The sequence below is a fragment of the Silene latifolia genome, chromosome 4, assembly GCF_048544455.1.
Source record: "Silene latifolia isolate original U9 population chromosome 4, ASM4854445v1, whole genome shotgun sequence".
NCBI classification, from domain to species: Eukaryota; Viridiplantae; Streptophyta; class Magnoliopsida; order Caryophyllales; family Caryophyllaceae; genus Silene; species Silene latifolia.
Window position 1 is genome coordinate 63,415,531 of NC_133529.1, and position 25,238 is coordinate 63,440,768.

Consider the following 25,238-nt stretch of genomic DNA (forward strand, 5'->3'; position numbering starts at 1 on the left):
ATGCATGAACAAACACCACGACTCAAACCATAGAACAGTGTGACCGAATGTACTACTTATCATGTGAATAGAGTAACCAAACACATAAGCTAACACAATGCTATACTACAATTGGGTATAACTCTATATACGAAACAAATACTAATGATCAATGTTATAGTAATCTTAACCATAACATGAACTTTAGATGTGAGGCTATACTAACCTCGACTATAACTTCAACATATATAACTTGAAGTTATACTTACCTCGACTATAACCTTGACACGAAACTCAAAGTTATACTAGTTCCAACCATAACCTTGAGCCATAAATCTCAGGGTACGTTAGTTCCAGCTATAACCTTACCTCGTACTTCAATGTTATAGTAGCTTCGGCCATAACTAGAGTAACTACCCAAAGTTGTACTAACTTCAGCTATAACCCTTGAATCATCATCAAGGTTATACTAGCTTTAGTTATAACTTTGGAGAGCACCCTTGGCCGCCTATCATGCCGCCATTAGGGTTCACTCGTAAACCCTAATTACGCTCATAACACCCATATTTAACGCATAAGCAACATATGACATGTAATTAATGCATAAAAACGTATACAACCATGCGAAACACATTTAATCATGATAACAAATAATCAAACATGTACCAATCATGTAAAATAATGATTTAATCATATTAATTACATCAATCGGCATAAACACAATTAAAAGAGAAACACTTATTTACCTTATTAAGCAAATATTCCTAAAGATCGTCTTCCACGATATAGATGTCTTCTCCAGGTACAGTTTCCACGCCTTTATAAAAATCATCCATGTGCCAAAGATAACGAATCTAATAAATATAATAACTATATATATATATAAACTATAAAAACTATAAAACTATGCGAAAACATAAAACTTACGAAGAAGATAGATAGATCCAAGAAGTAGGATCGATCTAAGCACGAAGAAAGATGAAGAACGAAGAAGAAGGGAGGATGGCACGAAACCCTAGGCGAGAAACGAGCGACAAAAGGGAGGAAGAAGGAGGAGAGAAATTAGGTTTAGGGTTTTGAGAAAAGAGAAGCAAGGGTTTGGTTTCCCTTCTTATTTATAGAGAAGCTCATGGGTTTATTTCAAGCTTAGGCCCAAAATTCACCCATAAACACCAAAAATCACGTGAAATTCAAGGAAGGAATGGGTCTTCACCGTTTTCGAACTCGATGGGCTAAAAAGACAAGAGACAGATATTTTCCCGGAAAATAAAATATAAAATATGGGAAAATAAAATTAAAGAACTATATTATGGAAATTAGGGGTGTTACAATCCAACCCCCTAAAAAGAAGTTTCGTCCTCGAAACTTGATAAGAGAACTACCTCACTCGAAAAGATGTGGATGCTTCTCTCGCATAGACGCTTCGGTTTCCCAAGTCTCTTGCTCAAACTTTTTACTCCTCCACAGAACCCGAACCAAAGGTACAACCTTATTCCTTAACCTCTTCTCCTGACGTTCCAAGATGCGAACAAGACGTTGCTCATAAGTCAAGTTAGGTTCAACCTCGATAACATTAGCCTGTAGAATATGAGAAGGATCACTGCGATAACGACACAACTGCGACACATGGAACACATCGTGAACCTTCGACAGATTCAGAGGTAAAGCCAACCTATAGGCTACCTCGACAACTCTCTCGAGCACCTCATACGGTCCAATGTACTTAGGACTAAGCTTGCCCTTAAGCCCAAATCTCTTGACACCTTTCATCGGCGAAACCTTAAGAAAAACCTTATCGCCAACCTCAAACTCAATCGGCCTACGCCGCAAGTCTGCATATGTCTTCTGTCGATCCTGGGCTGCCTTAAGCTTCTCACGGATCAACCTCACTTGCTCAATCAATTCCTGAACCAACTCTGGACCAAGAACGACAGCCTCACTAGAATCGTCCCAACACAAAGGACTATGACACTTCCTTCCATAAAGTGCCTCAAACGGAGCCATCTGAATACTAGCTTGGTAACTGTTGTTGTAGGAGAACTCCACAAGCGGTAAACTCTTCTCCCAACTAACTTGAAACTCCAAAGCACAAGCTTTCAACATGTCCTCGAGCGTCTGAATCGTACGCTCAGTCTGACCATCAGTTGCGGCATGAAAAGCCGTACTCATCTTAAGCTCACTGCCCAAAGCCAACTGAAGGTTTTTCCAAAACTGTGAACAAAACCTCGGATCACGGTCAGAGATGATATCCTTAGGAACCCCATGAAGACGAATGATCTCACGCTGATAAGCATTCGCTAGTTCCTCGAGACTTCAAGTCTCCTTCATTGGAATGAAATGCGCGACCTTAGTCAAACGATCAACCACGACCCAAATTGCATTCATTCCTCTCGGCGACCTCGGCAAACCCATAACGAAATCCATCGAAATCGAATCCCATTTTTATGTGGGAATCTCTAAGGGTTGCAGTAGACCACCAGGTCTCCGATGTTCGAACTTAACCTTTTGACAAACTAAGCAACGACGCACAAACTTAGCGATCCCTTTCTTCATACCCGGCCACCAAAAACGTAGCTTCATATCCTTATACATCTTATCACCACCAGGATGAACCGAATAGGGAGTACTATGAGCCTCCTTGAGAATCTTACATTTTAAGACCTCACAGCTAGGCACACACCAACGACCTTGGAATCGTAGACCATCATCAGGTCCAACGTCGAAGTCTTTGGCGCGCCCTTCGCTTACAGCGACTCGAACTCCTTTTAAGAATTCATTCTCTCTTTGCTTAACTCGTATCTCATGAAGGATCTCGGGTTCAGCAACCATCGCACTCAAATCTAAAGTATCAGGAAGGACTACCTCAAGGCTCATCTTCTGGAACTCTCGACTTAAGTCATCAGGTAACACCAACACAGATCTCATAGCATGACACACCGTGCGACTCAAAGCATCGACAACTACGTTTGCCTTACCCTCATGATACTGTAGCTCAACCTTGTAGACGTTAAGCAGCTCCAACCAACGTCTCTGCCTCATGTTAAGATCTCTCTGAGTGAAGATATACTTCAAGCTCTTATGATCCGTATAAATGTTGTAAGAGACTCCATACAAGTAGTGTCGCCACAGCTTAAGTGCAAACACCACTGGTGCTAACTCAAGATCGTGAGTCGGATAGTTCATCTCGTGAACTTTCAACTGACGGGAAGCATAAGCCACAACTTTACCCTTCTGCATCAAGATACCACCCAACCCAAACTTTGACGCATCGCAGAAAACATCGAACTCAACACCCTCTTCTGGTAGAGTCAACACAGGAGCGGTAGTCAACCTCTTCTTCAACTCCTGAAAGGCAGCTTCACAAGCCTCTGTCCAAATGAACTTGGATTCCTTCTTCATTAACTGAGTCATCGGTCTTGCGATCTTAGAGAAATCATGAACAAACCGACGATAGTACCCAGCTAGACCGAGGAAACTCCGAACCTCGTTCACATTCTTTGGACTCTCCCAATCGACCACAGCTCGAATCTTCGACGGATCGACCATAACTCCATCTCCAGATATCACATGACCCAAGAAGGTAACTTCCTTTAACCAAAACTCGCACTTTGAGAATTTAGCATACCACTTCTGCTTATGCAGAATCTCCAATATAACATGAAGATGTCTCTCGTGCTCAGCCTCGTCTCTCGAGTAAATCAGTATGTCGTCTATGAACACCACGACACACTTATCCAAATACTCGTTGAAAGTGCGGTTCATATGATCCATAAAAACAGCAGGTGCATTCGTCAACCCAAACGGCATCACCACGAACTCATAGTGGCCATACCTCGAACGAAAAGTAGTCTTAGGAATATCCTCATTCCTAACTGGAATATGATGGTAACCTGATCTCAGGTCGATCTTATAGAACACACTTGCACCACAGAGCTGATCAAAAAAATCCTCAATCCTCGGCAAGGGATACTTGTTCTTGATAGTAACCTTGTTCAGCTCACGGTAGTCGATGCACAACTGCATACTACAATCCTTCTTCTTGACGAACAAAACAGGAGCACCCCACGGCGAAGCACTCGGTCGAATAAAACCCTTATCGATCATATCCTCAAGTTGTTTCTTAAGTTCCTGTAACTCAGTTGGTGCCATACGATATGGAGCTTTTGAAATGGGACCAGTACTAGGCAACAACTCAATCGAGAACTCCACATCTCGCTCAGGAGGAATACCGGGTAGATCCCCAGGGAAGACATCGGGAAACTCCCTAACCACAGGGATATCCTCTAACTTAGGCTTAACTGAAACACCATGAACACTGCAAAGATAGATCTGATAACCCTTTATACCCATGTTAACCATCTTCACCGCAGAAACCCACTTAACAGTAGGTGTGACTCTAACACCCTGGTAAGAAACCCTTGAACCTGTAGGACTCTTAAGCACGATCTTCTGATCACGACACAGGAACCTAGCATCATAGCGAGATAACCAATCCATACCCAAAATCACATCAAACTCTCCGAGTTTGAATTGGACGAGATCAGCAGGAAGGATCGCCCCTGCAATACTGACGGGTACGTCCTTGAAAAGAACAGAGCAAGAAACAATCTCACCCGTAGGAAGGGATATAGAGGTATGAACGGATGAAGAAGAAGAGAGTCCAGCACGGACGAAAAAGGATTCGGATACGAAAGACATCGATGCACCCGTATAAAAAAGAACAAAAACAGATAAAGAGTAAACGAGAAAGGTACCCGTAACAACATATGGATTAGCATCTGCCTCAGCATGACTCATAACGAACACTCGTCCAGTCTTCGCAGCATCAGCCTTAGGAGCATCAACCTTGGGCTTCTGGGGATAATTAACAGACTTGTGTCCCGACATCTTGCAAGTAAAGCAAGTGATAGGGGCTCTAGTAGCACAGGTCGTACCCGGGTGATACGCCTTCCCACACTTGTAGCAAGTAAGGTCCCTCTTCGCTTGGCCTTGATCACGCGTAGCATACGAACGAGCCTCATACTTCTGCTTCTTCTGGGAAGTACTGGGAGCAACATAAGGTCTCTTCACGAACTTACTCTTCGCACTCTCCTCAGCCTCGGTAGCAAGAACTGAATCGTATATGCTAAGAGCACGATCATAAGCTTGCTGAAAAGAAGTTGAAGGAATACCAGACATAGCAGTCCGGACTTTAGGAGCTAGATTCTTCTCATAGCGACGAGTCCTTGAAACCTCGTCCATAGCCACAGAAGTAACGAATCGTGACAGCTTCACGAACTTGTTGGTGTACTCCTCAACTGTCATGGAACCTTGCTGTAGACGAAGGAACTCCTGCTCCTTCTGCCAACGCATCTCCTCAGGATATAACCTTTTCTTCAGCGCCTCAGAGAAAACAGCCCAACCATATTCTGGTTGAACTTCCAGACCAGCTCTAGCAAGAGCCCACTAGTTGTCGGCCTCGTCCTTCAGATAATAGGTGGCGATATCCACCTTCTGTTCCTCAGGACATCCAGTAGCGAGGAACAGCTTCTCGATATATCAAATCCAAGCCTCCAAAGCAGTAGGATCATTCGCACCATCATAGGTCGGAGGACAGTGACGAGCAAAGCGATCGAACACAGTCTGTTGCGGATGGTTGTTGTTGTTATTGTTGTTGTTGTTGTTGAGGTGATTAGTGAAACCTTCGGCCATAGATGCCAAAGCGGCCTCAAGTCTCCTGATGCGATCTGCATCAGACTCACCATTTCCGTTGCGCACCATCTGCAAAAATGAAATCTCGTTATAAGTGGTAGAACCTAAGTACCACTCCAAACAACTACTCATACACTTTAGAAACATAAGAAAACCAACCAATCCTATTGGCTTCTACCCCATTTACTATCACTCATTAACTAGGTCATTTATTTTAGTCATCAACTAAGCGAGAGTTGGGAGCGTGTTCGCTCTGATACCAACTGTAACAACCCGGATTATAAAACAAAGAATATAACTTATTATAAATAAATATCAGAGTATAATACTGATAAAAGGGTCAAGGTGGCGGAAACACCAAGCCCAAATCCGGATCGATACTAAATCCAAACCAAACTAATGCATTATTCAAGGGTTCTCTAAACATGAAAACAAACTCCTAATTTATTATTAAGCTCGCTTCTCACATTCCCCAAGCAAGCATCATCCAAATAGCAACCATCTGAACAACCTGAGAAAGGGGGGTCGACAATCAGCCGGAAGTAACTAGATGCTCTCCCAGTCATGTTTACAACAATTGAATGTAATCAACAATCATCAACAATTAAAATGCATAATTAGTAAACATGTGAGACCATCTATACTCATGAAGACTCATCATCAACATACCGTCAAACAAGAACATATTAGGGTAAGCACCTAATTAATAACTCCAAAATTAAACCATATGAGACGACGCATGACAATAACCCATGTTATGACACCAAGTAGAGACTTAGGACAATCAAACTCGGCGTAACCATAATTAAACCGATCAACCCTCAAAGCGTATAACGAACTGCCTCTGACTAATGGAGCGTATAACGAACTGCCTCCAACTACTAGAGCGTATGACAAACTACCCTAGCAACAAACACAGTGTATAGAATGAACGCCGTTAGAGCGTATAACGAACTGCCTCTAACCACTAGAGCGTATAACGAACTGCCTCTAGATATGAAGCGTATAACGAACTGCCTCCATAGTCGGTATGGACCGTATAACGAACTGCATCCACACTATGTGTAGCGTATAACCACTGCCTACATGACTAAGACCTGGCCAGACCTCTCGGTGAAACACATAACGTATAAAGAACTGCCTCTGCTACACCGAACGACACTCGGGGAACAGAGCGTATAACGAACTGCCTCTGCTACCCCCCGACCATAGACCATAAGAATCCCCGAAGGGTAGCGTTTGTTCATTCCGATAGTATATAACTGATACTATCGTCATCTATACAACCGACCCAAATAACAAGTACACAGTATAACTAACAGCACCAATAATGCATGAACAAACACCACGACTCAAACCATAGAACAGTGTGACCGACTGTACTACTTATCATGTGAATAGAGTAACCAAACACATAAGCTAACACAATGCTATACTACAATTGGGTATAACTCTATATACGAAACAAATACTAATGATCAATGTTATAGTAATCTTAACCATAACATGAACTTTAGATGTGAGGCTATACTAACCTCGACTATAACTTCAACATATATAACTTGAAGTTATACTTACTCGACTAAAACCTTGACACGAAACTCAAAGTTATACTAGTTCCAACCATAACCTTGAGCCATAAATCTTAGGGTACGTTAGTTCCAGCTATAACCTTACCTCGTACTTCAATGTTATAGTAGCTTCAGCCATAACTAGAGTAACTACCCAAAGTTGTACTAACTTCAGCTATAACCCTTGAATCATCATCAAGGTTATACTAGCTTTAGCTATAACTTCGGAGAGCACCCTTGGCCGCCTATCATGCCGCCATTAGGGTTCACTCGTAAACCCTAATTACGCTCATGACACCCATATTTAACGCATAAGCAACATATGACATGTAATTAATGCATAAAAACGTATACAACCATACGAAACACATTTAATCATGATAACAAATAATCAAACATGTACCAATCATGTAAAACAATGATTTAATCATATTAATTACATCAATTGGCATAAACACAATTAAAAGAGAAACACCTAGTTACCTTATTAAGCAAATATTCCTAAAGATCGTCTTCCACGATATAGATGTCTTCTCCAGGTGTAGTTTCCACGCCTTTATGAAAATCATCCACGTGGCAAAGATAACGAATCTAATATATATAATAACTATATATATATATATATATATATATATATATATATATATATATATATATATATATATATATATATATATATATATATATATATATATATATATAAACTATAAAAACTATAAAACTATGCGAAAACATAAAACTTACGAAGAAGATAGATAGATTCAAGAAGTAGGATCGATCTAAGCACGAAGAACGATGAAGAACGAAGAAGAAGGAAGGATGGCACGAAACCCTAGGCGAGAAATGCGCGGCAAAAGGGAGGAAGAAGGAGTAGAGAAATTAGGTTTAGGGTTTTGAGAAAAGAGAAGCAGGGGTTTGGTTTTCCTTCTTATTTATAGAGAAGCTCATGGGTTTATTTCAAGCTTAGGCCCAAAATTCACCCATAAACACCAAAAATCACGTGAAACCCAAGGAAGGAATGGGTCTTCACCGTTTTCGAACTCGATGGGCTAAAAAGACAAGAGACGGATATTTTCCCAGAAAATAAAATATAAAATATGGGAAAATAAAATTAAAGAACTATATTATGGAAATTAGGGGTGTTACAATCTATTTCTTTCTTTTGATCTAAAATCACTTCTTTATTAGATGTGGCTTTAGACTCTAAAAGTTCTTTGGCTTTACTAAGTTCTAAAGTTATAGTTTTATTAGCTATAACTTTGGCTTGAAGGTGCTTAATATTAAGCTTTAGGTATGAGGTTATAGCTTCATTAGCTATAACTTTAGACTCTAGTTCCTTTTTCTCAGCATTAGCAGTATCTAATGTTGTAGTTTTATCAGCTGTAACTTTAGATTTCAACTTCTTATGTTTTGCCTTTAAAATATGATTCTCCTCAGCAATATCAAGAATCTATTCTTTTAGATCCTTTAGTTCCATATCATGTTCATGACATTTGTCGAGGGATTGCTCAAAGAATTCAATTAGGGAATTTCTAGATAGTTTCTTAACGCGCTTTTTGAGTTCAAGATAACTAACCTCATCATCGTCATCTTCATCTGATTCTCCTAGAAAGCAGTGATTTGAGTGAGAACCCGTGCAATCATCGTCGCTGTCAGAGATTAGGTCAAGACTGACGCGGTTGAGACAAAGATTTGCTACTTCGTCATCTTCAGATCCTTCATCATCTTCTGAGTCAAGATCTCCCCAACACGAAGCCATCATTACTTTCTTGAACTCATTCTTTGTCTTCTCACGTTTTGTCTTGTCTTTAATTTTCTCCCATGTGGGACAATCCTTGATCATATGATCAGATTCTCCACACTTGAAGCAACCTCTGTTGGAAAATGACGATTTAGACTCTGTTGCTTTTTTATTGAAAGACTTGTTGTTATTAGCAGTAGACTTTGTTTGCTTGTTTCGAAAGATTCTATTTTTAAATCGACGAGCAAACAATACGGTCTTATCTTCTATGTCGGAGCTGACATCCTCGCTTTTCAAGGCCATGTTTTTACCTCTACTCGATTCTGCTTCATCAGCATTTAGACTGAGTTCATGGGCCATGAGGGCACCAATGAGTTCTTGATAGGATAGGTTCGCAAGATCTCTTGATTCCTCCATTGCAGTGACCTTGGCGCGCCACTTTTTAGTTAGGCTTCTAAGAACCTTTCTTGCAATGTCCTCAGTAACAAATTTTCTTCCTAGGTTTTTCAATTCGTTTATGATGCTTGAAAAACGTGCAAACATACTATCTAAGGACTCATTTGGCTCCATACGAAATAGCTCATATTTCTATATTAACAGATCTATGCGGTGCTTCCTAACAATGGAAGTACCTTCATAAGCTAGTTCAAGGCCATCCCATATTTCCTTGGCCGTTGAGCAAGAGAAGAAGCGATCGAATTCTGCAGTAGTCATGCCATTCTGCAATAGGCTTATTACTTTAGAATTCTTTCGGCCTTCTTGTAGTCAGCCTCGACATAATCCTCTTCCTTTTTCTCGTAGGTAGTGCCTTCAGTGGATGCAACCAGGATTTTATGCGGTCCGTTTTGGATAATCCTCCAGCACTCCCAATCACGACCCTTCACATAGTGAGTCATCATGTTCTTCCGTAAACCATAATTCTTCCCATCAAAGACGGGACACTTGAGGTATTTGGAATCCATTTATCACGTGATAGGCAACGGAATATAAAATGATAAGATAAATAAAGATAGACAGATCAACCTCTTTGCGGTTAGGCAATCAAGAGCACGAGGCTCTAATACCAATTGAAGAGTCTATCGATCCGAAATATTCAAGAGGGGGGGGGGGGGATTGAGGATTAAAAACTTAGTCCACTTTTTAAACGATTTGTTTAAGTGTAAGGATTGATTACTTATTTAAAGTTTATTTATTAAACTTTAACCAAGTAATTGATCGAATTGAAGAAACACGAAATAAACGAAAGAGAAGGAGAGACACACGGATTTTTGAAGTGGTTCAGTTTCACAAATCGAAACCTACGTCCACTATTCTCGATTAATAAATTTAGTACCTTTATACGGATTACAAATTTACTAACCCAACTCGTACAACTAACCCTAGTTGTAACTCAAGTGAGTACCGTTAAATACTCGAGTGACTAACTTATGCTAATAATAAAGCACTAATGATTCTACTAAAAGTTCACGTTAATGAACGAGTAAGAAATCAATTAAAGCACTATTATCTTATAACGATAACAATAAGAATGAATGCACACGTTAATAAAATACACGACCTTCTTCGAAAAATAACAAAACGGTTTTCTTGCTTTAAAACATGGTTTTTGCTTTTTGAAATAAATCAAAGTTATGCTCAAAGGTCTCACTTTCAAATGTAGCATAGAGTAAAGTATTTATAGTAAAAGAGGAGCAAGGGTGAGAGGAGTTTCGGTCTCCTTGAAACCCTAATATGGCCGAAATAATATGATATGAAAATAGAATCATATCTTATTATTTTTATCCATAAAATCTTAGGAAAAGATATAAATTGTTAATAGATTATCTCATAATATATTCACCTAATATTCTTTCCTTAACGCCCTAGATATGCCGAATGAAAATAAGGTCGAAATGGCATTCTGTAGGATACCATAGATATAGTTTGGACTCCCCAATAAGATATCGTAAGATTCTTTTTACGGCCGTCATATGAGATTCTTTGGGAGATGATTGATATCTCTCACAAACGCATACATTAAACATGATATCCAGTCTACTTGCAGTTAAATATAGCAATGACCCAATCATTCCTCGGTAAGTTATTTCATCAACAGACTTACCGTCTTCATCTAAAGTCAATTTCTTGTCTGCGACCATTGGAGTAGACATAACATGAGAATTTTGCATTCCAAACTTTCTAATTAATTCCTTAATATATTTATGTTGATGAATCTTGATGCCTTCCTCAGTTTGTTGAATTTGTAGACCTAAGAAGAATTTCAATTCTTCCATCATACTCATCTCAAATTCAGAAGTCATCAACTCCGAAAAATACTCGCATAGATTACGGTTAGTTAACCCAAAAATAATATCGTCAACGTAGACTTGAACAACCAAAAGATCAGTTTTCTCGGTTTTTAGGAATAATATCATCTTCTCATGAATGCTTGAATAATATTTCAATAGCTTGTAATATCTTGATCCTTGATTGAAGGCTTGATCATGATACAAACGCATCATACTTCCATCACAATTCCTTAATGCTTGCGATTAGTAAGTCCAATCTAAAAGACTAAACAAACAGTTACGCGCAATGAGTATATAAAATATCAAGTACTCTTGACATCATCAAAACATAAACATATATTAATATGGTCCAAAAATGAGCAAAGGTAAAGAACATAGTGGGCAATGTTAAAATGGTGGTGTAAAGCATGAGTGTAAACATGAGAGATTTAGTTGGCTTTTGTTATGACCTAGGTGTGTGGCTGGAGTAAGGATTAGTGGTGTGGTATCATTGGAGTGGTGTGGTATCATTAGAGTGATATGGTTTGCAAAGGTTATTGAGCATGAGGTATCGAGGTGGTGTTAAAGAATGCAAGATATGTCATATTATTTGTGTAATGTTGGCAAAACGATAGTGAAATGTTTAGTGAGCATATTTGGTTAAGGTATAAACGAGTTGGTAGTCATGAAGAGAAGTTTGGAGGATTTTGGTGAGGGTTGTGTAGTCTTTGTGGTTACGTGGACGTAACCTTCATTTTAAGAAGGGTAGGATGTCATATTGTGAAAGTAACACTACATTTTTAGTTGTTATTCGGTTGTCTTAGTAGGTGTTGGTAAGCGTGATGAATTCTGTTGTAACATTAAGTGGGCGGACTTAAGAATTTAGTTGTTGTAAGTGTTGGTGGTGCACCACGTAGATGTAGTCTAAGGATATTTTCGATGACCACGTAGCCTGTGAGTATTTGCGATAGTATTGAATAAGAATTGGATAAGAGATGGTAAAAGTAAGAACCTGATTTTGTGATAGAACTGGATCTTCGGGACGAAGTTCTTTTTAAGGGAGGTAGAATGTAATACTACTGAAATTAATGGTATTTAGTTGAGTAATATATGTAAGTAAGGTAATCATATAAGTTGGTGACAATAACATTTTTGATCGGTGTGCATGATGTTGGTTTTGAGTGGTTGGTAGTATGCGCGAACTTCGAGGACGAAGTTCATTTTAAGGAGGGAAGACTGTAATACTCCGTATTTTAATTAATAATTAATAATTAATATCTATAAGTAAATAAATAATAAATAATAAGTTGTTGACGTAAAAGAAAAGAAGCAAATAAAATAAAATAAAACGAATTAGATGGACCGGGTTGGACCGTGAGCTAACACGGATTGGGCCGTGTTGGACCGGGTGGGGGGGGGGGGGGGGGGGGGGGGGGGGGTGACGGGTTAGAGGAATTTGAGGGAAGGTAGTATTTGGTTTGTGATGTGACTCATATTTGAGCACATTTAGTCCCTGAATTAACCTCGTTCCCATGCTTTCTAGCATAGATTAGGGTCATTTCTTATCTTTAGTTTCCCATTTTGTATATTCTTTGAGGTTTTGTATTCTTGGTAGGAGAGGATCGCTAACCTTGCATTTATGGAGCGAAATGGAGCTAAATGGATTGTATCTAATGACCAAGCATCGAGGAGGAGACGATAATAGAGGCCTAAGCGAATAAACAAAGTGAAATGGGCAATGATGAAAAGATCATTGCATTCCCAACAAGATCCCCGCGGATTGTTGAGGAGCCAAACAAGAGAAGAATCATGTGCCACGATCCGAGCGGCCCGAGCACAGGATGAGCGGATCAGAGCAACGATCCGAGCGTCCCTGAGCATGATCCGAGCGTACCAGAGCATGATCCGGGCGTCCGGACTGCCAGCCCGAGCGGATCTCCTTACAAGACAGCCTGTATATCAGGTGAGGACGAGCGGATCTTGATGGGAGTTGCATGCATGATCCGCGCATGTCCCTCGAGAGTTGCATTTCCTCAAGCTTCTCTTAGGGTCTTAATAGTCATTTAAGACCTTACTATCCCTAATCCTTGTACTTAATTTTAGTATAAATACCCCTTTGTACTACCTAGATTATCATCAACTCTTAATCAATTCTTAATCAAGGTTTAATCCATTCTTAATCAAGTTTTAATCATCTCTTAATTTAGTTGTAATACATTTCTCAATATTAATCGCATCTTAATCTTTCCTTAATTTCTCAATTGTTCTTAGTTTTATTTGGGTAATTAGAAGATTATTGGGGTTTATTGGAGGATTGACAACCTTCCATCAATCATCAAGATTACTTCTATTATTCTTTGCTTTATTATTTGGATCATCTCATATAGGTATAATCTCTTTTACCCTTGTTTAATTATTGTTAATCACATCATTTATTGATTGACAACCTTATTAGCATGCTAAACATGATCATAAGTGAGTAGTTCTTTAGCTAGGGTTAATGGGGAATTAGGGGAAACAAACATGGGAATTGATCTATGCTTAATCTAATATGCTTTCATAATTAATTTGCTTGCTTGTTGTGATTTTAACCTATGCACATGTTATGTTTGATGAAATACGAGCCTATGAATCCTTGTATTTTTTTACCATCCCTTATCTTTTTAATGAGGCTTGTAAGACATAAACCAACTCAAACCTCATTAGACCATGCATAGAGTTGAATAGGAGGAGACTAAGTCGACTTGTAGGTGTTGTACAGTCTAGACGACTCGGCTCCGGGACCTAAATCTTCCTAGGGATTGTAAGATATACACTAACTCGATCCCATCATAAAAATAAGTGCTTGCATCTATGTAATACTCCGTATTTATATGTCTTGGGGGTACTCTATCGAGTAGCCCTTACTCTGTCGAGTATGGGTAAGTTGCGGAATAAAATAGTTTCTGACCTGTTGGGCACTCGATCGAGTAGCTGGGGCACTCGATCGAGTAGGGGGGTACTCGATCGAGTACCTTGGGTACTCGATCGAGTGTCCGGTTTACGGGGAGTTTTTCGCGGGTTTTGTTAATTATGCGATTAGGGTATTTAAACTTAATCGTCGTTGTTTTAATTCACTTTTACCAAAACCTAAAACCTGTTTAAGAGAGAAAGATCCGTCATCTTCCTAATCGCATCCTTAACAATTCCTGAGTTCGACGGTCGGTTCGTATCGTAGTTCGTGTCGTTGGATTCCTTGCGTCGAGGGTAAGCTTTTAATATAATTTATATAATGTTTTGCTAGGTTTGGTCAAACCCTAATTTAGGATTTGGGGTTTTGTGAATAGTAAGTAATTGGTAGTCTTTATGTGTTATTTGTTAGGAGGAGAATTCATAGAAGAGGCGTTTTGAGACAGCTGTAGATACCGTCTGCGTGTTGTGCTTTCCAGGTAGGATTTCCTACTCAGTATTAGTCCCATAATGGGATATTGGTGATGTGCTGTAGTTAGTTGTTTGATATGATAATTGTGATTGTGATTGTGATTGTGATTGGTTTCTATGGCTCTCGAGATGCGTTCTCGGCTGAGTGGGGTCACTTGCGGGAGTGATCTTACGCCCTAGTTTCGCCCTTCGTGGAACCCGCCACGAAAGGGGATGTGCACATTAATGGACAGGGTTATCGCTCGTACGATGAGCGGGGCTTAGGTGGGAACGGCCTGCGGTCCCCATCGGGCAAAAATCGGGTCCAAAGTGGATGTCAAGATTGAGATGATGGGAGTTGGTGGTGTGTGTGTGTGTGTGGCAGTTCAGCTGTCTGTTTGTCTTATTGTTGTTATCTATATTGATTGTGTGATTAGTACTGACCCCGGTGTTGTTTTGTAAAACCTGCGGTGATCCATTCGGGGATGGTGAGCAGATATTGAACAGGTATAGAGATGATATCTTGGGATAGCCGGGATGGCCACGACATGACGATAGAGTCTTCCGCTGTAGTTTAGCATTTATTTACATTTCAGTTGAGAACAGATAGTTTGGAATAATGTATTGCACTTTCAGTTTGGTTTCGAGGATTGTATTTATTCATTAAACTATTTACAATAAATGTTGTTTCTATTTTGTCTATTTGATTATCATACCTCGGGCGACCGAGATGGTGATGTCTTCATACCTGAGTGGTCCTGGTAAGGCACTCGGAGTATGGGGGTGTTACAAATGGTATCAGAGCGACGATCCTGAAACCTGTAACCAATGAACTTAATGAACATAGGGAGTCAATTAAAATGAACCCGGGGTAAAAGTTGTAGGAGCTAGTGCAAAGGCTTGGGAGACGTCCTAAAGTCGCGGGGATCGCCCTATAACTTTGAACCGGTCACATGGGGGGAATGTGTGTTGAGTCATGTGTGTGCTTAGTAACTTGCGTAACAATGTGATGGAATGTGTGATTGTTGGATGTTGAAGGAGAAGTTGAGAATGTGAAAGAGAAGTAATATATGTGTAGACTTGATGTTGGAATAACATGTTGGATGTTTACAATGTGGCTTTAATGGCATGATGAATTGATCTTGTTGATGATAGAGTAGATGCGTAGCATATTTAATTATGATATCATATGATTTTATAAAGTTAGCAATGTTAGTATGTGACGTAATATGCGGGTAGCTCTTACGTATTAGTGGTACTTGATCGAGTGAGGCTGACTCGATCGGGTAGGTTTTTGGCGATTTTGAGTCCAGAATCGCGTTTTGGGGCACTCGATCGAGTAACAAGGGGTACTCGATCGAGTAGAAGTCACTCGATCGAGTAGCCTAGATACTCGATCGAGTGGGTTAGAGATCAGAAGGTCTGTTTGGTTCTGGAGTTTGGGTACTCGATCGAGTACATGGGGGCACTCGATCGAGTAGCCCGTTACTCGATCGAGTGGGTTTGGATACTCGATCGAGTAGGTTCTGGGCAGCGTGTTTTCGTGTTTTGAAGTTTAGTGCGTGTGTTCATGTCTACCCTTTTCTTATATATGTATAGTTTCAAGATGCCGCCAAAGAGAAATGCTTTGTATGCAAGAGCTGAGCTTATGACTACGGACGACATCGTCAAGATGTTAGAACACCAGGATGCTCTTACTGAGACCCTGAAGAGAGTGAATGAGGACAAGGATAAGAGTAAGGAGAAGGAGGTTGACCATGCTAAAGTCAGCCTCTATATTGCGAGGTTTAACCCGAAGGAGTACAAGGGAGTTGAGGAGCCTAACCTTCTTGATAGTTGGTCGAGGAGATGGAGAACATACTAGAGTTAGTTCGTTGTCCCGATGAGATGAGAGTGGATCAGCCGCATTCTATCCGAGGGAGGCGGTGGCAAGTGGTGGGATTCGGTGAAAGTAAGTGCCAAGGAGATATATACCAACCAGGGGTTACCTGCTATACCTTGGGAGGAGTTTCGTAGGGTGTGAGGAAGGAGTTCGTACTTAACATGTGAGGAGTAAGTTGAGAGAGGAGTTCGACAAGTTTAAGATGACCGCCGAGATGTCCGTGGTCGAGTACTACAGAGCGTTCAATGAGAAATCTAGATATGCTGAGGATATGGGTTTGAGTGAGGAGAATCTGGCTTTGAGGTTTGAGAGAGGGCTAACCACGAAAATTATGGATAAGTTACCCGTGGGAGTCCTTACTGATGTAAAGGAAGCATATGAGAGGGCTGGGAGAGCTGAGAGACTAGTGGAGATGGCTCAGGAGAGGTCAGGTGGAGAGAAGAGGAAGTCTGAGAGCGAGGGTGGTGGCCAATCTAATTTCAAGAAAGGCAACCACAATCAATCTAAGGGATTTTCTTCTGGATCTGGGTTTAGTCTTTGGAACTTCCTTTGGGCGAGGCCGTGGGAGTGTGAGCAATAGCCGGGGAGTGACTCGCTTTGGTTGTGGTGGCGTAGGCCACAAGAGACATGAGTGCACAAGTGCACCGGATCCTTTCGAGACTCGCACGAGCTTTGCGAGCAATGGACCAGTGGATCATGGCCAAACCGGGAGGTCGAGCTACCAGAGTGGAGGCAACCGCAACGGCGGTAATTCTTATCGGAAGACACCGATGAACAACAACAACAATCAAGGGTCGGGTGCTAAGCCGACCGCATCGCCCAAGATCTTGTCCAGGGAGGTGGGCGAAGACCATGTGGCAAGCTGTTCATGATGGACAAGAAGGCGGCTGAGGAAGATGCGCACGTTATCACCCAGACATTCCTTGTTAATGGTATTCCTACGTTTGTTTTGTTTGATTCGGGGGCTTCTCAGTCGTTTGTGTCTTCGAGTCATGTAAAACAGTTGGGTTTGAGAGTATATGAGTCTGTTAGGGAGCAAGTTTTCATACCTTCGGGTGAGTCTGTATCGTGTGGGAGGTTGTTTAGAGATGTATCTTTGATAGTTGGGCAAGTCGATTTCCCGGTAGACTTGCTAGAGTTTCCTTTTAATGGTTTTGAGATGATAGTTGGGATGGATTGGTTAGGAAAATATAAAGCTAAGATAGACTGTCATCAAAAGAGAGTGTCCCTAAGAGGTCCTAAGGGTGTTAGTGTGTCTTATCGTGGGTTTCTAGTCAAACCCAAAGTTAAGTTGATTGCATCTGTCACCTTGAAGTCGTATTCGAGGAAGGGATGTCCTTTGATCCTGTGCCATGTGAGAGATGACCGGATAGAGAGCCCTGATTGATGAGATACCGTGGTGGGAGAGTTTTACAGATGTTTTTCAGAGGAGATTCCGGGGTTGCCAGCGAAGAGGGAGATAGATTTCACCGTTGAGTTGAAGCTGGGACGGGCCAATCTCTAAGGCACCGCACCGTATGGGTCCTAAGGAGATGGAGGAACTTAGGAAACAGTTGGATGATTTGATAGAGAAGGGATACATTAGACCAAGTGTATCGCCTTGGGGAGCACCAGATCTTTTCGTGAAGAAGAAGGATGGAACTTTGAGGTTATGCATAGATTACCGGGAGTTGAACCGTGTGACGATAAAGAACAAGTATCCTTTGCCAAGGATAGATGACTTGTTTGATCGGTTGAGTGGTGCAACAGTCTTTTCTAAGATTGATTTGAGGTCGGGGTACCATCGGGTGAAGATTAGAGATGTGGACATACCGAAGACGGCTTTCACGTCGAGGTATGGCCATTATGAGTATGTGGTGATGCCATTTGGGTTGTCAAATGCGCGCGGCGGTGTTTATGGATTTGATGAATAGGATCTTCGTACGTTCTTGGACCAGTTCGTGGTGGTGTTTATCGATGATATCTTAGTCTACTCTAAGACTAAGGAGGAGCATGAGGAGCATCCGAGGATCGTGTTGCAGACTTTGAGGGATCATGAGTTATATGCTAAGCTGTCCAAGTGTGAGTTTCGTTGGAGAAAGTTGCTTTTCTGGGACATGTAATCTCTAAAGATGGGGTAGCTGTGGATCCGGCGAAGATTGAGGCGGTGACAAAGTGGGAAGCACCGAAGAATGTTGCTGAGGTTAGGAGTTTCTTGGGTTTAGCTGGATACTACAGACGGTTCGTGAAAGATTTCTCCAAGATAGCTAGACCGATGACGGCATTGATGAGGAAAGAGAACAGGTTTCGTTGGGATGAGAGTTGTGAGACGGCGTTCCAAACATTAAAGGAGCGTTTGACCACAGCTCCCATCTTAGCATTGCCTGAAGGGAGCGAGAATTTCGAGGTTTATACAGATGCCTCGAAGAATGGGTTGGGATGTGTGTTGATGCAGAATGGTAAAGTGATCGCCTATGCTTCTAGGCAGTTGAAGCCTTATGAGGAGAACTACCCTACTCATGATCTGGAGTTGGGTGCAGTGGTGTTTGCTCTCAAGATTTGGAGACATTACCTTTATGGAGCAATCTTTAAGGTATTTTCTGATCATAAGAGTCTCAAGTACATCTTCACGCAGAAGGAGTTGAACATGAGACAGAGGAGGTGGATGGAGTTGATTGGCGATTATGACATGGAAATCATCTACCATGAAGGGAAAGCCAATGTTGTAGCTGATGCTTTGAGTAGGAAGAGTGTACATTCTTTGTGTACAGCTCTATCTTTGATGAGGCTGAGAGATGAGGTAGCGAGCTTTGGGATACATATGATGCAGAAAGGAGATGCCATGGGTGATATGACAGTACACATGGAGTTTTATGATGACATTCGGGATAAGCAGGCTTTGGATCCTAAGATAGTGGAGTGGAGAGTCTGAGTAGAGAAAGGGACAAAGTGTCCCGGTTTTCCATTCATACAGATGGTAGCTTGAGGTTTGATGGTAGGTGGTGTGTTCCTAATGACGAGGAGTTGAAAAAGACGATCATGACAGAAGCGCATTGCACACCATATTCAGTTCATCCGGGTGGAGACAAGCTTTACAAAGATTTGAAGAAAACGTTTTGGTGGCATGGGATGAAGAAAGAGACATACCGAGTTTGTGTCCCGTTGTTTGACATGCCGAGAGTTAAAGGGGAACAGAGAAGACCACAAGGTAAGGTTCAGTCTTTGGAGGTGCCTGAGTGGAAGTGGGAATCCATTTCCATGGATTTCATTGTGGGTTTACCTAAGAGTCAACAAGGTAACAATATGATTTGGGTGATAGTGGATCGTTTGACCAAGTCAGCTCACTTTGTTCCAATGAAAGATACATGGACTAAGGCACAATTGGCTATGGCCTATCGAAAGAACGTGCTTAAGTTACATGGAGTCCCTAAGGACATAGTGTCTGACAGAGATGCGAGGTTTATATCGAGGTTTTGGAAGGAGTTGCAGGAATCATTGGGGACAAATCTGAAGATGAGTACAAAGATTTCATCCCGCGAGAGGCGGCAGATCGAGAGAACAATCAAGACTCTTGAGGATATGTTGCGAGCTTGTGTGATGGATTTTGGTGGTAGCCGGGAGCAGAGGTTGGACTTGATAGAGTTTTCTTACAAAACGCCTATCACACCAAAGATAGGTATGGCACCGTTTGAGGCTATGTATGGGAGGAGATGTAGGAGTCCAATCTGTTGGGACGATAGTGCCGAGGCAATGGTTTTAGGACCAGAGATGGTGCATGAGATGGTTGAACAGATTAAGATGATCAGGGAACGGATGAGAGCGGCTCGGGATCGACGGTAAGAAGAGTTATGCAGATCTACACCGCTTCGGGACATAGAGTTTGTGTTGGGGACAAGGTTCTTCCGAAAGTGTCTCCTATGCGTGGGGTTATGAGATTTGGGAAGAAAGGCAAGCTAAGTCCGAAGTTTATAGGGCCTTATGAGATCTTAGAGCGAGTTGGGGAAGTTGCTTATCGTCCTGGCTTTACCAAACTGCGTTGGAGAGAGTGCATAATGTGTTTCATGTATCGCAGCTGCGGAAGTATGTGAGTGACCCGTCACATGTGTTGGAGGCGAGAGCTTAGAGTCGGATGAGTCTTTATCATACCTTGAGGTGCCTAAGCAGATCCTAGACCGAAAAGTTAGAAAGACCAGGAGTGGTGAGACAGTTTTGCTTAAGATCCTTTGGTCTAACCATGAGACTGAGGAAGCTACATGGGAGGCGGAGGATATCATGAAAGAGCGTTACCCTTTCCTTTTTGATCAGGTATGTATGGTTACGAGGACGTAACCTTGTTTCTTTTAGGGGGGTAGGAGATGATCGCGAGAGTTTTTAAGAGTTTTTACACCCCTTTTTATATGTTGTGTCGGTATGTTTGTCGGGATAAGTTGGGTTAGTATCATGCTTTACGTTGTGTTTTGTTTGACCTTCGAGTCGGGAGGCTTATGGGAGTACCTTTGTTTGGTAGTGGTTTGAACTTCGGGGACGAAGTTCCTTTTAAGGAGGGAAGACTGTAATACTCCGTATTTATATGTCTTGGGGTACTCTATCGAGTAGCCCTTACTCTGTCGAGTATGGGTAAGTTGCGGAATAAAATAGTTTCGACTGTTGGGCACTCGATCGAGTAGCCGGGGCACTCGATCGAGTAGGGGGTACTCGATCGAGTACCTTGGGTACTCGATCGAGTGTCCGGCTTTCTGGGGAGTTTTTCGGGTTTTGTTAATTATGCGATTAGGGTATTTAAACTTAATCGTCGTTGTTTTAATTCACTTTTACCAAAACCTAAAACCGGTTTAAGAGAGAAAGCGATCATCATCTTCCTAATCGCATCCTTAACAATTCCTGAGTTCGACGGTCGTTCGTATCGTAGTTCGTGTCGTTGGATTCCTTGCGTCGAGGGTAAGCTTTTAATATAATTTATATAATGTTTTGCTAGGTTTGGTCAAACCCTAATTTAGGATTTGGGGGTTTTATGAATAGTAAGTAATTGGTAGTCTTTATGTGTTATATGTTAGGAGGAGAATTCATAGAAGAGGCGTTTTGAGACAGCTGTAGATACCGTCTGCGTGTTGTGCTTTCCAGGTAGGATTTCCTACTCAGTATTAGTCCCATAATGGGATATTGGTGATGTGCTGTAGTTAGTTGCTTGATATGATAATTGTGATTGTGATTGTGATTGTGATTGGTTTCTATGGCTCTCGAGATGCGTTCTCGGCTGAGTGGGGTCACTTGCGGGAGTGATCTCACGCCCTAGTTTCGCCCTTCGTGGAACCCGCCACGAAAGGGGATGTGCACATTAATGGACAGGGTTATCGCTCGTACGATGAGCGGGGCTTAGGTGGGAACGACTGCGGTCCCCCACGGGGGTGGGTCCAGTGGACGGTCGATTGAGATGATGGGAGTTGGTGGTGTGTGTGTGTGTGTGGCGTTCAAATTTGTCTGTTTGTCTTATTGTTGTTATCTATATTGATTGTGTGATTAGTACTGACCCCGGTGTTGTTTTGTAAAACCTGCGGTGATCCATTCGGGGATGGTGAGCAGATATTGAACAGGTATAGAGATGATACTGGGATAGCTGGGATGGCCACGACATGACGATAGAGTCTTCCATTCGTAGTTTAGCATTTATTTACATTTCAGTTGAGAACAGATAGTTTGGAATAATGTATTGCACTTTCAGTTTGGTTTCGAGGATTGTATTTATTCATTAAACTATTTACAATAAATGTTGTTTCTGTTTTGTCTATTTGATTATCATACCTCGGGCGACCGAGATGGTGATGTCTTCATACCTGAGTGGTCCTGGTAAGGCACTCGGAGTATGGGGGTGTTACAATCTATTTGAGAACATGTTTGTATGATCTATTTCCATGAATCCTCTATGAACCCATGACACCCTAGTGCCTTTAATCAATTATTTACAAACCCCTTTATTTGCTTTACTTTGTTTTCATTAATTTACATTCATCTTGTTGATTAGTTTAGACTACATCTCATCTCAACCTATAATTTGTGACACCCTAAGACATAGCTACTTGCAATTGAAAATCCTACATCAATACCCGTCCCTTGGGATCCGACCTTTACTTACCTCTTTGCTAAGAGTAGTTTGTGAAGTTATAAATATTGTTTTGGTTGGTAGCTTTTGACGACGAGTTTTAACCGCACCAAAAATGGCGCCGTTGCCGGGGACGGTGTTCAATTGATTTGAGTTTCATTAATTGTTTTTAGTTGTGTCTTTCTTTACCTTGGGGAAGTCAATCTCCTCAAGGTTGTTCTAATTGTTTTCGAGTTGTTTGATATTTTGCATGACTAGGAGATCACAAGGTAATTTATTACCTATTGATTTCGAGATTGAAAGGACCTTAACCAACAATAAAAGAGTTGCTAGAGGTACTTCAAGAGTAGTAGGTAATGGTGAGATTGTAGACATTCAACCAAATAACATTGAGTTTGTCAACCCTTTTGCAAGAGAAGGAGAGGATAACCCAATTCAAAACCCACCACAAAATCAACCTACAATGCCTAAATTTTCATCACATTCCGTACCAACCGAGGAGAACCTACCAAACGGTACTCCTACACCACCACATTTAACCGGTAATTTCATTGCCAAATCCGCATTCATACAATTAGTTGAGAGAAGTCAATTTGGAGGGATGCCTAGTGAAGATCCTCACTTACATTTGGAGACTTTTTGTGACTATTGTGATGCAATTTCTCAAACCGGAGTTACTCATGACCAAATCCGATGGGTATTGTTTCCTTTTTCTTTGATCGGTGCCACAAAGCAATGGTTGAAGAGCCTAGACAAGGCCACCCTTGGTATTGATTCATGGAAGAAGTTAGCACTTGCCTTTTACAAGAAATTCTATCCTCCAGAGAAGACAAATATGTTGAGAGCCCAAATCATCGGGTTCAAGCAAAGGGATGAGGAATCGTTATATGAAGCATGGGAGAGATTTAAGGACACTTGTCGTTCTTGTCCACACCATGGACTTAGTGAGTGGTTCCTTGTGCAACAATTTTGGAACGGCCTATATGAAGACTCACGCAATATTCTCAATATGGGATCCAATGGGAGTTTACCGAAGTCGATGACAATCAAACATGGGCCAAAATCGAAGAGATGGAGGTTCATAATTCCCAATATAGTAGGCATCGAAAGGCCACTAGAGGAGGAAAGCATGAGGTAGATTCCATCACTCAATTGGGTGCTCAACTAAGTGCTCATATCGACACCATCAATTTGAAGTTTGAGAAGGCCATGGCTAAGCTTGATGAAGCCTCCAAATCACCCAAACAACATGTTAATGCTATGGTGGCATCATCCTCAATCCCAAGTGGAGTATGTGAAAGTTGTGGAACCTTGGGACATGATCATAATGAATGTAGAGGAACAAATGAACAAGTTAATGCTTTCCAAGCATACAAAAGTGGTACCCCTTATTTCAACTACTATAATTAGAATACCAAATTTCATCCAAATCTTTCATACAAAAGGCAAAATGTCCAAAACCCCCAACAAACATACACCCCACCTCCAATGAGAAACCAAGCTCAAAGACCCTTTTTCAACCAAAGCCAAGGTTACCAAAATCAACCTTCCTACAACCAATCAAATGACAAAAGCTTTGATGTTCAAAAAGCGGTCCTCCAAATGCAAAAGAACCAACAAGAATTTTTTACCCAAATGCAAAAAGATAGCCAAGCTAAGGACATCACCATCAACAACATTCTTGCCCACACCAAAATGTTAGAGACTCAAATGACTCAATTAGCATCCTCTAGCTCTCAAAGACAAAAGGGGCAACTACCTCCTCAAGGTAACCCGCCCACAAGACATGAGACGGTTAGTGCTATCCATTTGAGGAGTGGTACAAGATATTGTTGGAAATCATTAATCTCATTAATTTACATATTCATATATGAAATAATTTATTTAGTCATAAAATAAATACTAGATCTTATGCATGCAAACTAAAACAAGATAAGAGAAGAAATCGTCTTTCTTACTTTGGGATTTCGGATATAAGGGCACCAACAAGAATTCGGTGGATAGACATTTATCACCCACTTACCCTACGTAACAAGGTTTGTACCCCGGTGTGGCCGAGCGCACTCCCTCACGAAATAGGTTTTCATGGTTTCTACTTTTTGGTAAGGCTAAGTCTCAATTGTTTATTTTAGCGAGAGGTCATGTCAATTTATTATCTATGACGTTTAAGTGAACTAAATCGGTGAACTACGATAATTGTAATTGACACGGTCGATAAACTCGATTTAAAATGCATGTTTAGTTATGGCGATTTAGCGATGCATGCAACATATAAATAAAATGCAAAGCATAAAAATAAAATCCTAGTATGGCCTTCCTAAAATAGTAAATCTAATAAACTATTACAAATTCAGAAACCAACTCCTTTGGTCCCTTGAACTTCGGTCTTGGCACACACTTCAAGGCAACACTTTCTTTGATGGGTCGCCTTCTCGAATGGCACCGTCTTCAAGGAACTCCGGAATACATAAATTACAAAATGAATTACATAATTTCCTATTATACATTTGTAATTAAAAATAAAAATAAATCTATTAAATTACAAAACGGTGATACGAGATCACAATAATTACAACCGAATCGATATTCCCATACATTTCGAGTATACCAATTAAAACTAAGGCCATACTAA

General features: G+C 41.1%; 1 non-coding gene across 1 annotated transcript; it reads right to left on the reverse strand.

The window, feature by feature from the left end:
- Positions 1-23,441: 23,441 nt before the first annotated feature.
- Positions 23,442-23,548, reverse strand: LOC141654047 (small nucleolar RNA R71). The gene has a single exon (XR_012547628.1). It is a non-coding gene; the product is annotated as a small nucleolar RNA R71 (small nucleolar RNA).
- Between the last annotated feature and the right edge of the window lie 1,690 nt (positions 23,549-25,238).